The 11975-nt window shown below is 39.2% G+C and overlaps 1 pseudogene; it reads left to right on the forward strand.

Annotated features, from left to right (window-relative positions):
• Nucleotides 1-6014: 6014 nt before the first annotated feature.
• Nucleotides 6015-7066, forward strand: LOC101663248 (annotated as a pseudogene).
• The last annotated feature ends 4909 nt before the right edge of the window (nt 7067-11975 follow it).

Below are 11975 nucleotides of genomic sequence, written 5' to 3' on the forward strand. Positions count from 1 at the left end.
TCAAAGAGGTTGAAAAGTTACTGTTTCTTTGGATAAATCAGAAACAACTCAATGGTGATAGTGTATCTGAGAAAGTAATATGCAAAAAGGCTAAAAGCCTTCATAATGAATTTATAGGTGTAATGCTCAGAACCAAGTATTTGGATTTCCATTATTTCTTCTGGGAAAAATATGTTCAACTCTTGAATTTTTAGGTGGTTGAACACAAATTTGGAATGAATTGAGTTCTACAACTACGGTTTCACTGTATGTGAGACATTTTTTTCCTTGTCAATACCCAGTTACAATAAGGAAATATATCATGTGATCATACACAAATAAAAACTAACTCAAAAAAGCTGAAGAACACTTTGTACTAAACACTTCTATCAGTGTTCTCAGACAGATTAGAGAAAATATTGCAAGTTAAACACAATGCCATGAAAAGGTGAGCATGATACAAGCCTTAGATTTTAAAATAATGTCTGAAAGACTGTGAGAACCACGACAGAATTAGAGAAAGAAATCAATTAATAATTCATTAAAAAAATTGTAAGAGACGTTTAAGGAAGTCTCTCACTTTAAATGATACAATTCTGTACTTTGAGCAGAAAGAACTTGGTTAAATTTTCACACACATACTTTTGTTTTCTAAGTATTGTTTAACTAACCAAAATAGTCAGTGCTATTTCCTAGCAGTATTGTGGACAAACAGTGTCATGTCTGTTTTTATTTACTTTATGAAATTGCCTTTGTTTTGCCAAGCCAACTCTTGGACATGAAGTGGAGTCCAGAGTTATAATGTAAAGAAAACGCAGGAGAACTCATGATCAGGTCATGCTCTACCAGGACCTCAGTGGGGACGTGTCAATCACTTCACCTGCCTTGAACACAATATCTCTAAAATTGATTTGAAGTAGATGAAGTCTAAAGTCATGTCCTACTCTATAATTATTATGACTTATCAAAAAGCACCCGATAAGTCGATTTTGTTAGATGGTATAAAACTGTGAGAACAAAATTATTTATTCTCTATTGATCACTTAATTTATGTTATATAATTCTCCACTATTTACCTGTTGAAATTCTCTACTCATTTTTCAAATTTCAATATCTCAAGGAAAGCCTTTTTTTAGGAAAGAAGAATGAGCTTCTTCTTTTGAGAGTGCACTCTATGTTTATGTCTCGCAAATTTCTAAGTATATCGTGCAACATGTATCTAAATGTAAATCTTTGGTGGTGCTGTATGTGGGCTAAGCCTTGCATCGATACTTGAGAAGTCAATGATCCGCCGGCAAGTTCAAATTCCCCAGCAAGTCTGGGTGAGAAAATTGAGCCTGTCTTGTTCTACAAAGATTTATAGCTTCAGAAATCCAAAGGAATAATTATATTTTATCAAAGAGACTTGCTATGAGTGAAAATTGACTCGGTGGTGGTGGGATTCGGTTTTGGTTTCTTAACAAACTTGATTTCCTAGAGGGAAAATATGATTATCCAATTAAACGTATGATACATTTCAAAGACATTGACCAAGGTGTAATTATTTGCCATCTGGTAGATTTTGACTGGGAGCCACTCCATGTGTGTTGAGTGGAAGAACTGAGTGCCAGAGGGTTTCCAATAGTTAATTACTTTGAAGGAAGCCAGGCTTTTTTTTTTTCTTTCTTTCTGGCCACCAACGCTTGGTTAGCTGCATATCACCTTAACAATTTGCACTATACTGAGAAACAGTGGACAGGAAAATATTGCTGCTGAAGAAATTTTGTGCAACAAATACAGACGTGTCATACAACAGACAGTGTTATATCATGTGGTGAATAAAACCTAGTTTAAGATGTTTACAATGTAACTCAGTATAAGGAAGACGAACAAACTGGTTAACATGCCATGAGTCAAAGCAGAAAACCCCAATCTAATTCCATTTAGAATATGGATTAAGGTTTACAACTTCTTACCTCCCTCACCTTTACCATCAAGGCAGAGAGAAACCTCATTGTTGTATAACTGTTGTTTAACTGCTTCCAAGTTCACGGTGTCGATGACATTCTGGTTTGCACTTTCACCCAAGCTCTAGTCCCCTGCAGAGCCCACCTTGATGTATCAGTCTCTTTTCCAACTTCTTACTAAATGGTAAGACATATTGAAAGTGAGACTCACATCTTCTATCTAGTGTCCTAGTAATTCATCCCATGAATTTACCACTCTTTATTTCCTTTTGTTGTTGTTAGGTGTGGTCCAGTGAGTTCTCACTCAGAGTGATGTTACGTACCACAGAAGGACACACGACCTGGTCCGGCACCGTGGATTCTCATTCCATAGTATTATTTAGCTATGCAGTTTAGAAATTGTTATATTGAATCCAACATCTCTAGTTGTTCATAGGAGGAATTTTACACTTGTTAAATCTACTGTTTTACGAAAAGTGATGTGCGAGTAACTGTGCACCAATGGTGATAATTTATACATTTAATGTTAACCATGCAGAAGACACCATAGGAGATATAAGGCAATAATTTTCAGAGATTTCATTCAAATCTCTATAGTGACAACAAAATTTGTCTATTCAAAGGTAGTAATAAACCAAGAGGTGTCAGAACAGCCACTCAGAAACTTCTTCTAGCATCACTATTTATCACAGAGTGAAAATTAAAGATTCAGATCACATACATGTGACAAATCATGCATGTGGTTCCAGAGAGGTCACTAATAAATAAGTTATGAATAAGAATTAAAGATGGTGAAATTATATTAAAATGAGAATTACATACAAGTTCTTTGAAATTCTGAAATGAAAAAGAAAATAAATCATTCATAGCCATTAAAATTCTGAGGTTCTCAATAATCATTTTGGGTATTCATCATGCTGAATTTATATATACCACCCCAATGTTAAATTTCAAATAAGTATGCATGAATTAGCTAATAAAATACTTTAAAGCATAATAGATTTTAATATACTTTGCTAAATGGTTTTACTAAAGAAATTTACCTGATAATGCTCCCTGAAAAATGTAGGCTATTATCATGTAATTTTAAGGTCCAGTCCCAAATTATATCCATATAACTGGAATTAAATATATAAATATAATATTTTTAAATATATATGTAACATTCATTTCTACCTTTCTGTTATTTCTCTCCCAGCATTAAGTAAAATCCAAGGCTTTGAAATCCCAATAAATCATTTTTGTCATTGTTACCTACTTATATGCCAGTTGGAAGTAATATCTGGGTACAATTGCTAATGAACAAATGGCCATGTCGGGAATAGGTAAAAATGAAAATTACTGCATGAAGGACCAAATGAAATTTTAAAATTACTCCTCGTTCATTTATTGAAGAGTAAAGGCTTATTAAAATCAAAATTATAGGCACAGCAGCTTAAGACTTAAATCCATAGATTTCACATGTATTTTATTGCAAACCTATTCTTCTAAGTATTGAGGGCCATGAAGACCTTTCAGATAGCCTGTCTTACCATGGGCCCATCCTATTTTTCTCTAAAAAGGTGAAGCAAATTGATAAGTTACTAATAAGAACGACTATTTGCAACTCTCTATCCCTTTCTATCCCCAACTGGAAAATAGGCAAAGAAAAACATGTTGAGGACCCTCATAGGTTGGAAGATAATGATTATTTCAACATCAAGTAAGAGCAAGGGGTGATAACAATGTAACATAATCACAAATTAAATTGATTTGTGACTCTTAGGTTCTTCCACCATGGTCAAAATGGATGCATTGATACTTGATACTGAAAAGTTTCTTTTCTTTTCTTTTTTATTGAAAATATATGGACACCTTAGTATTTACCAATTCAACATTTTTCATGTATACAATTCAGTGGGAAATGGCATCAAACATGTGGTGCAGCCATCACTAATATCCTTTGTCCAATTTCCCATGCCCCCAGGCAGAAACTCGCTGCTTCCTTAATGATTACTCTGCCCCCTCTCCCTTATGCCCTTCTAACTACTATTAAACTTTCTGATTTTTTTTTCTATTCTAGGTATTGGAATGATTCTTAACAATCAAAAATGGTAAACAAAATTATCTTTTGAGATAACTGTGCCAGGATTCTTAATACAACAACCCTTTATTTTCTTCGACTAGACTTTATAAACAACTCCAACAGTGAGGTCTAAGTAAAGTGATGCTTTGAGAAGCAAAGTGAATTTCCCAATGTAGTAGTTACATAATCTGGTGTCAATTTGGGACTTGATAGGATTAAGAGTGAAGGGGTGGAGTCTAGTCTGTCAATTGGATGATACCCAATGAGGCCTCTGTGTGGGCATGGCCTTCTAAGAATTCTGGGAACCCTTGGATTTTCCTCCTTGGAAGAGGGAGACTTTCTCTCTCTGCTCACTCCCTTGGAGATACTCTACTGACAAGACACACGACACTATTCCCTGGGAACTGGAGAAGCCACATGAACCCACCCTGATGCAACCAGACCTCTGGAGCCAGGGAAGCCACCTAGAGACCCCTGCCAGTGCTGCGATGCTCACAACACCACTGGATCCACAGACTGCCAACCCACTGGCCTGTGATCCTCCTGCACTCAGCATCATTACATGTATTTTGTGAGTCCGAAGAGGACTTTATAGATTGCTATCGGACATATGGGCTAATATTGGACTTGATCTGGACTGGGCTGGGATGTTTTCTCAACATTCAAGTGTTCTTACATATAAACCTCTTTCCTATAAACATATGAGTGTTCTGGATTTGTTTCTTTAGCCTACCCAGCCTAATACACCGAAGCACAAAAAACGAATTAGTATCTATTAAGATTAAAAGTCAGACTTTTGTTGCTCTATAATAAAAGAGGGCTTCAAAAAAGTTCCTAAAAGAATCCATTATACATCTATTCCATGTTTACACAAGCCTCTTGAAGTTCCCTCTGTAAACCAGTTCTGTCTGGTCTATTTTGATTCATGGCAAGCCCGTAAGTGTCAGAATAGCATTATGCTTCACAGAGTTTTCAACAGCTGATTTTCCAGAAGCTGATCTCAAGGCCTTTTGCTTCCCCTCCCTGCCCCACTTAAGGTATCTCTGAGTAAACTCAAATATCCTACTTTCGTCCCTCTATACTATTGTGCATGAGAGACAAAGGAAAACCAGTTGGACATCATTTCTTTTTATTGTAACTCTTTCCCCTTCCTTGTGATGACAATCAAAACCAAAAATAGTGGTTAAAGAACAGAATGTTTTACCAAGAAAATAATAACTCTCCTCTTTCTCTCACAACTGTAAACTCTAGACCAAGTTAAAAAATTTCAAAAAAAATGTAATAGAGAGAAGAAACAAAACTAAGTATATGATGTGATGGAGATTGGAGAAACAACCAGTATACGTGTGTTTTCAGGTGTGTGTGTGTGTGTGTGTGTGTGTGTGTGTTTTCTGATCCCATTTTTGTGTGTCCCCAATCCTTTGGTAACACTTGAAGGTCATCCACTGTTTCAGAGTGCCGTAAAGCGAGGAGCTAAAATTCTAATAAAACCCAGTCCTTCTGGCTACATGAAACACACAAAAGGCATAAGTGAGTCAGAACCTGAGTATGGGTGTCAGAGGGAAAAGACATGTGCAAAGAAGCCTAATTCTGAGACTAAAGCTAAGACTAACTCTTATCCCAGCTGCTGAACCTCAAATGAACATGAAAGACCCAAGACAATGTAGCTACTACACCTTTCAGGAACTACACTGAGGTTTGAGCTACTACCCCCAGAGGGTGAGACAATCTACAGTGTAAAATGAAATTCGTTATGTGTGTATTGAAAGAAAAAGAGCATCCCACACAGGATAATAAAGGAAACAGCAGGATAGGTAACACAGCATTATCCATAGCATTACCCAAATGAGCCAACAGAGAATTAGAAAAGGTGAGCCATTCTCAAGGGAAAAGATGATTCAAGGAGACCAATCTAAGATGACCCAGATGTTGAAGTTATTAGACAGATTTTTAAAACATCTGCTAAAACTCTTTGAGGTAGAAATTCTCGAAAAGCGGCAGAGAGGGGTCCCTGGTGAGTCACCATGTGGGCCTTCCCAGAGTGGCCGCTGCCGCTGCTCGTGAACTTACCGTGCTCGATGCTGGGATTCGTGGCCACGCTCACCCTCATTCCAGCCTTCCGTGACCACTTCATCGCTGCCCGCCTCTGCGACCTGGACCTCAGAAACCCGGCCCTAAGCAGATTGTAAGGCCTTCCCCCATCATGAAGTGCCCTCCTTGCCATCTGCTGCATGGTCTTTCTGGGCTTTGCCGATGATGTTCTGGATCTGCACTGGCGCCATAAATTGCTGCTGCCCACAGCTGCCTCCCGAGCACTCCTGATGGTCGACTGCACCAACTTGGGCAGCACCACTCTTGTGGTCCCCAAGCCCTTCCGCCCAGTTCTTGGCCTGCACCTGGGCTTGGGTATCCTGTTCTATGTCTACCTGGCACTGCTGGCTGTGTTCTGCAGCAATGCCATCAATATCCTAGCAGGAATTAATGGGCTAGGGGCTGGCCAGTCGCCAGCCATTTCTGCTTCTATCCTTGCTTTCAACCTGGTGGAGCTAGACGGTGAATATCGGGATGACCATGGCTTTTCCCTCTACTTCATGATTCCGTATTTGTTCACTACCCTGGCACTGCACTACCACAACTGGTACCCATCCTGGGTGTTTGTGGGTGATACCATCTGTTACTTTGCCGGCATGACCGTGGTGGGCATCAACTTCCTCTGCTCACTGCTGCAGCTCCTGCACATCATCCCCTGCCCTCGCCACTGGATGCCCAGACTGAATACCAAGACAGGCACACTGGAGATGAGCTCAGTTCAAGTTCAAGGCCAAGAGCCTCTCTTTCTTGGGCACCTTTATTCTAAAGGTAGCAGAGACCCTCCGGCTAGTGACTGCACCAGAGTGAGAATGAGGAGGCCTTCACCGAGTGTAATAACACGACCCTCATCAGCGTGCTGCTCAAAGTGCTTGGGCCCATAAATGGGAGAAACGTCACGTTGCTTCTGCTGGTGTTGCAGGTTCTGGGCCATGCTATCACCTTCTCCATCCGATACCAGCTTGTTCGACTCTTCTAAGATGTCTGAGCTTTGCTCTCTCTTAGCAGCCACTGGGGCTCCAGACTCCGGACAAGGTCTTTCTGGACCACGGACAGTTGCCTCCCAGCCCAGGCCTCTCCCACCCAAGGGGACAAGTTTCCCGGTCATTCTCCATATTTGTTCTTGACCATTGATGGCTGGGCCATTCCTACCCTCTAATGACTATTGATTGAGGTTTGCTGGTGGCTTTCCTCAGCTGGCCTCTGGCCCATGCCATCCTGTCCTTGCGGCCTCTTGAGGTGGGCAGCTTTTATGCAGCTATCCACAACTCAACATCCAGCCTTGATTCCCACGGAATATGCTGAGCAGTGAGATAGAACCTGCACTGGAAATAGGGACAGAGCCCGGAAGGTGACTTGACGTTTGAATAGTAATTAAGTGTTTTGATTAGTAGGCACTGATTTGGGGGCCAGGTGCTCCCAGTGGTAAAATAGAGTGCTGTCTTTTTGTTGTTAAAAAAAAAAGTTAGAAATTCTCAACAGAGAATTCAAAAACAAAACAAAAACAATAACATTGGTATAAGTTTTAGAATTAAAATGATAATATATTAAAAATTTTAAGAGGTGATAAAGGAAAATGTCAGTGGATCTGAACATAACTGTTTTTATTAGTTGCCATCAAATTGATTCTGAAACAAGGTGACCCCACGTGTGCAAACTAGAGCCTAAGGGTCTTCACAGCTGTGAACGTCTGAACGCTTATCGCCAGGTTTGTCTTCTCAGGTGCCTCTGCATGGGTTTGAACTGCCAACTTTCCAGCTAGTAGCACCTTCTCAACATAAATCAATATGAGATATTAATCGAAAACACAGATAACAGAACTTTGATGCGTGGATTGAGAAGGAACATTGTTGTGATGGAGAAGGACTCTGCTGAAGCTTTTCCAGGTGTTTTTCTTTTTTTATTAATTAAAAAAATTTTTTTAAATCATTTTATTAGGGACTCATACAACTCTTATCATAATCCATACACACATCAATTGTGTAAAGTGCATTTGTACATTCATTGCCCTCATCATTCTCAAAACATTTCCTCTCCACTTAAGTCCCCGGCATTAGGTCCTCATTTTTCCCCTCACTCCCCGCTCCTCCCTCCCTCATGCGCCCTTGATAATTTATAAATTATTATTTTGTCATATCTTGCCCTGTCCGATGTCTCCTTCACCCACTTTTCTGTTGTCGATCTGGCTGCAACATCTGTCACCCCATTGATCGCCAGGGTTGATTCGTCTGATCTAGCTGGCTAGGCGGGTGTCCCCTTCCTCCCTCAATGCTCCATGTGCGTCCCTCCCAAAGCTGCGCACTTGGTTAAAGAGGACGACCTTCCCCAATAGAAGGAGGACAGTCCTTCGGTCAAGGGTATACCAGTAGCAGTGCTCCCCTGCTAGAACCTCCCCACAAGTCTCAAGGGCCAGGTGTTTTTCTACTAATGCTTTGGCTAAATTTCTGAAAAAATATCTCAATAAGCAGATGTTTCCTTCTTTGACCGTTCAGAAAGTCAACAAGAAAAATGCCTGGAGCATTCCAAAAAGACCTTTGCTTTTGATAGGCTGCCTTTTGCTTTGATTGGACCACTTTAACTTCTTCATTGTCATTGTTTTGGGTGTGGGTTTTTTTCCCCCTCAGGTTCAAGGAGGTAAAGCTTTGCTCAATCTCATTACTATTATTGGAAGAAATTCTTCAAGATCTTGAACCCACACATTTAAAATTTTCATTGAAAGCTTTGCTCTTGTCTTTAACTGATCTGATTTGAATCCATAAAGCAGACTGTTTTGTTCATCAAGGAGAAAGTTCGCTGACTTTAATTGTTTCAGTGAGAATTGTGTAAGCTGACCCAGTTGATATTTTATATATATATATAAAATATCACTATATATAGTGTTCGCTATTGTTTCTGCTGCTAATCAGTGGTCCACTTCAATTGGACCAATTGAATTATTAACTGTTTTCTTTCTAATTGATGTGGATAGTCTGATGCTATAGGGTTCATTGTGAGCACTGAGTAGTCCCATATTAAAATAAATTATCTGTCAACCACTGGTTTCTTTGAGGCATTGTCCCCCAAAGCTTTTCATTAACATCAATGATTTCATCAGTTTTCCATGGAAACCACAGCATAAACAAGATATTTATTGTTGCTTCACTTTTGCAAATAATCCTGTTGGAATATTATTGCTGCTGTCAGATGCATGTTGACTTAAAGCAGAGAATACCAGAAAGTTATTCACTGTGTTTCATTCACCATGTCGAGGTACTTAACAGTGTAGATCATAACAAACTATGGATAGCCTTGAGAAGAATGGGAAGTTCAGAACACTTGATTATACTCCTGTGGAATCTGTACATGAGTCAAAAAGCAGTTGTGCAAACAGAACAAAGAAATAATTCATGGTTTAAAATCGAGAAAGGTATGTACCAGGCTTGTATCCTATCATAAAACTTATTCAATCTGTATGCAGAGCAAAATATCAGAGAAACTGAATTATATGAAAAAATGTGGTCTCATGATTGGAGGAAGGCTTATTAACCACATGAAATATGCAGATGACACACCCTTGCTTGGTGAAAGTGAGGAGGACTTGAAGCACTTGCTGATAAAGATCAAGGAATACAGTTCTCAGTATGAATTACAACTCAATGTAAAGAAAACCAAATATTCACAATTGGACCAATAAATAACATCATGATAAAGATAGAAAGATGGAAAAGATAGAAATGTTGTCATAGATTTCATCTTGCTTGGATCCACTATCAATGCTCATGGAAGCAGTAGTTAGGAGATCAAATGATGCATTGCATTGGGTAAATCTGCTGCAGAAGACCTCTGTAAAGTGTTGAAAAGCAAGGATAGAGCTCTGAGGACTAGAATGCCCCTGACCCAAGGTATTTTCAATTACCTCACATGCATGTGAAAGTTGGATACTGAATAAGCAAGATAAAAGAAGAGTTGATGAATTTGAATTGCGGTTCTGGTAAAGAATATTAGAAGTATCATGGACTGCCAAGAGAACAAGCAAAGCTGTGCTGGAAGAAGTACAGCCTGAATGCTCCTTAGAAGCAAGGTTGTGAGACTTCATGTCACACACTTTAGATACATTGTCAGGAGACATCAGTCATTGGCAAACGACATTATGCTTTCTAAAGTAGAAGGGCAACAAAAAAATGGAAGGCCCTGGACACTGAATGGACCCAGTGGCTACAACAATGAGCTCAAACATAAGAACAACTGTGAGGATGGCGGAGAACCAGGAAGTATTTCAATGTGTTGTTCAATAGGATCACTCTGAATAAGAACTGACTCAACATCACCTGACACCAGCAACACAAATTCAAGACTGATGGGAAAGTAAAATATTACAACTGCTTTGAAAACTAATTTGTGAATTTAAAAAATAATTAAGCACATATTTCCCAAACAACTCTGACATTTAAATTTTACGTGTGTCTAAATGAAATAAAAGCATTTGTCCACTTAAATACTTGGTCTATGTTCTTTGTATTAAACCTGAAACTATCAATGGTTCATCAACAGGTAATTCAATCAGCAAATGGTGTCATATTTATTCAATGGATTATTTTACAAGATCTTAATTGTTGAAGCATGAAGCAACATGGGAGAGTTTGAATTAAAGAAAACAGGCATAAATTAGCTTATATAGTTGGTTACATTTATGTAAAATTTTAGAAACTGCTAAGTAATTTATAGATTCAAAAATCAGGCTTTGATTGCCTACAGACAGGAAAGAGGAAGAGTTGATTTTAAAGACATTTGAGTAAAGGTTTGAAGGAATTATTCAGTACCTTAATTTCAGTGATAGTTTATAGAGTCATATAGTGATTGCTTTTTAATTGCTGTTTTGCCTTTGCCTATTAATGCCAATTCTGTATACAACAGAATCAAACACTGACCAGTCTACACCATCGTTGTGATCATGTATACACTTGTTAATTGCTGTAGTCACTGGATCTTTTAAATGACATTATCCTAGGAGACTCACCTTACAACATTATATTGGATATGTTTTACAGTACCTCAAAGGATTTTCATTGGATAATTTTTGTATAATGATCACTAGTTTCCTATTTTGACTTAGTCTGGAAGTTCCACCCAAACTTTTCCAGCATGGGCAACCCTGCTGGTATTTAAGGCACTAATAGTATACTATGTTAGCCTGGGTACATTAGAGAAACCAATCCACAGAAACTTATGTATAAGAGAGAGTTTTATATAAAGGGTAAGTGCACATCAAGAACACATCCCAACCCAGTGCTGCCCAAGCCCACAAGTCCAACATTAACCCATATGTCCAACACCAATCCACAAAGTCCTCCATCTCACAAAACAGATGCAATGATGCCGACTGCAGGAGGAAAGCTGAGTCAGTGAATGTGCAAGCATCTCAGCGCTGGCAGGGTCTCCACATAGCTGCTCCAGCACCCAGGGCTGCATCAGGGTAGGCCCATGCAGCTTCTCCTCAGGGATGTCTTGCAGGAAGTGAGCCTTGTAAGCTGAAGCAAGGAACTGGCTAAGGCAGCTGCACCCTGGTCCGACCATCAGAAAGCAAGAGACCCGAGAACTAGAAAGGCAAGGCTCACCAAACCATTTATCTCTCTGCCCTTCAATTAGCCCCACAGGTGTTTACTGGCCAGGTTGTCACAATAAACTTTAACTGTATCATATACCTTCTCCATCCCAGCAACATACATGCCACTACATTACAACAAACTGATAAGTGGGTGGTGTGTCAAGAGAAGGATGCCACAAAAGCTCAGAGACAAGTGAATACAAGTTCACCATTTTTGCACCTCCAGCACCTGGAACTCCAGTTCAATTTAAGAAAGAACTCTTCAACACTTTGTGAGAATTGTCAAAAGATAAAATAGACGGCCCAGTGGACA

The sequence above is a fragment of the Echinops telfairi genome, unplaced genomic scaffold (assembly GCF_000313985.2).
Source record: "Echinops telfairi isolate 266 unplaced genomic scaffold, ASM31398v2 ScPeMD7_7407;HRSCAF=8445, whole genome shotgun sequence".
Taxonomy (NCBI): domain Eukaryota; kingdom Metazoa; phylum Chordata; class Mammalia; order Afrosoricida; family Tenrecidae; genus Echinops; species Echinops telfairi.